Below are 2,793 nucleotides of genomic sequence, written 5' to 3' on the forward strand. Positions count from 1 at the left end.
CATGCCTATCTGGGGAGGCTGAGGCTGCCATGTATGGTCCTTGCCCACCCACCTCTCCGGGTAAGTCGGAGCTCTTTGCCAGGACAGCCTGAGTCATAAAACTCAGCACATTCCTTAGGCGTTGGATAGTCTTTCCTTGTTATTACTTTGCTTTTGTTTTATGTAGCACCTGGTTTCATTTTAAAAATCCAAATAAAAATCTCATGGATGGGGCTCGGGTGGGCTAGGGGGTTAGGAAGGAAGGAAAAAGAGAAAGAAAGGAGTGAAGCCTAGGTTATGGGATGGAAGAAAGGGCTGGAACTCCCCAAATATGCAAGACCCAGAGCAGGAGGGAGTTAGCTGCAGGGAAAAAGGCAGGAGAGAGAGAGAAACAGGGAGAATGTGTTACGATTGAGCTGAATTTGATCAGTCCTTTTTCTGTCCATGATAAAGCACTTGATGTCCAAGCCTTTCCCCACATTAGGCCTCAGTTCTGAGTTAGCCCTTTACTCATGAGCCATGTGTATTGTCCCTAACCCCTACACTTTGGGAATCTCCTCAGTAAACTGACAGACTTATTCGTGATGAATTCCAAGGAACTTCTCAGTTACAACACTGTGATTCTACAAACCTATCAGCTCCCTTTTTTCTTAGACCACAAACCCCAACACCAATTAAGGGACTATTTTTCCAGAAGCTAACATTTTTTTTTTGTCTTTGTTGGGGGGGGGGGGTTGGTAGAGGAATGGGGCCCAGCAAAGGAGGCGGTGTAGACCCAACCATATAAATGTTGCTGGCTAAACTGAATTTCTGTGGCCAGGTTAGTCTGCAAAATCATCTCTAAAACTGTTCACATCGGGTTTTTTAACTTAAAGAGTGTTACTCTAATAAGCTATGCCTGCATACAACAAGAAAAAAAAATCCACAAATACTGAAAGAACGAGTAACACCTATTGACAGAGAACTGTATTTCCTTGGAGTAATAAAACATTAATTAAAGCGTAAGACCAGGAGCATTAGGCAATTAGACCTTCATGAGTAATGGAGTATTTCCTGCCATATCAGTAAATAAGAAAGTAACAGTCATCAGGCATCACAGCCCTCCAACATAAGCCCTGAGGGCACTCCCGAAGGAGACCTGGCAGCCATTAGGCTGCAGCCACTCCCAAGGATGCTCAGGATGAAAAAAAAGAACCACACAAGATATTGGCCCCACATCACTGAGATGCATATGAAAGAAATGATTACAGTGAGCCCAAAACTAATCATGGCATCCAGTCCCATCACTTCATGGCAAACAGAAGGAGAAAAAGTGGAAACAGTGGCTGATTTTATTTTCCTGGACTCCAAAATTACTTCAGACAGTGACTGCAGCCAGGAAATGAAAAGACACTCGCTCCTTGGAAGAAAAGCTATGACAAACCTAGACAGCATATTAAAAGGCAGAGACATCACTTTGCCAACAAAGGTCCAAATAGTTAAAGTTATGGTTTTTCTAGTAGTCCTGTACAGTTGTGCGAGATGTACCATAAGGAAGGCTAAGCACTGAAGAACTGATGCTTTTGAATTGTGGTGCTGGACGCTAGTGGTAACACTGCCTGTCAATGCAAGAGATATAAGAGATGCGGGTTGGATCCCTGGGTCAGGAAGATCTCCTGAAGGAGGGCATGGCAACCCACTCCAATATTCTTGGCCTGAGAATCCCCATGGACAGAGGAGCCTGGTGGGCTACAGTCAAAAGGGTCGCAGAGAGTCAGACACGACTGAAGCGACTTAGAACTCACGCACACTGGAAAAGAACCAAGAGTCCCTTGGACTGCAAGGAGATCAAACTAATCAATCCTAAAGGAAATCAACACTGAATATCCATTGGAAGGACTGATCCTGAAGCTGAAGCTCCAATTTTTTGTCCACCTAATGGGAAGAGCTGACTCACTGGAAAGCACCCTGATGTTGCAAAAGATTGAGGGCAAGAGGAGAAGGAGTGTCAGAGGATGAGATGGTTGGATGGCATCATCAACTAAATGGACATGAATGTGAACAAACTCTGGGAGACAGTGAAAGGTTAGCCTGGCGTGCTGCAGTCCACCGGGTGTCAGAGTTGGACATGAATTTGCAACTGAACAATAACAACAGACTCAAGCATCTTCCCATACATAGAAAAGCACTAAATTCCTTAACTTAGGATATCTGGTTTTCTTTAGTTAACAATAATCATTTGATAGTCAGACTACTGCCCTTTGCTGTAAAACTTCCTATAACCTGGCTCCTCCCCTCACCTCTTCTGAGCAATTCTCTATGTCACTGGACATGCTGTTTCCTGGGCTTGAAGTCTTTAAATAGCCCACCAAATAAAATATAACACTCAATTTTTAGATTGTGAATATTCTTTAAGTCTGGAGAAGGAAATGGCAACCCATTCCAGTATTCTTGCCTGGAGAATCCCAGGGACAGAGGAGCCTGGTGGGCTGCTGTCTGTGGGGTCGCACAGAAACGGACACTGCTGAAGCGACTTAGCAGCAGCTGCGGCATTCTTTAAGTCGACATTCAACAGAGGCCTTTACCTCCCTCTGCTCAAGAGCTTCTCCATGAAGCTGGCCAGGGCAAAAATCCTGGAGGTTTCTGAGTGGCTCCAAGGCAGCAGTTTTAAAGCAGTTTGGCGCCCTTAATGGAAACCATATGAAGGGATCCTGGGAATCAGACCAGAAGGCTTTCGGGGATAGTACTTAGCCTAACCTGGGCTAAAGAACAAAAATAACCACTAGGAGGTTTGGGAAGGGTTGGGGAAGGGACGAGGTAGAGGTGGTGCGACTT

This window comes from Budorcas taxicolor, chromosome 17 (assembly GCF_023091745.1).
Source record: "Budorcas taxicolor isolate Tak-1 chromosome 17, Takin1.1, whole genome shotgun sequence".
Classification (NCBI taxonomy): Eukaryota; Metazoa; Chordata; class Mammalia; order Artiodactyla; family Bovidae; genus Budorcas; species Budorcas taxicolor.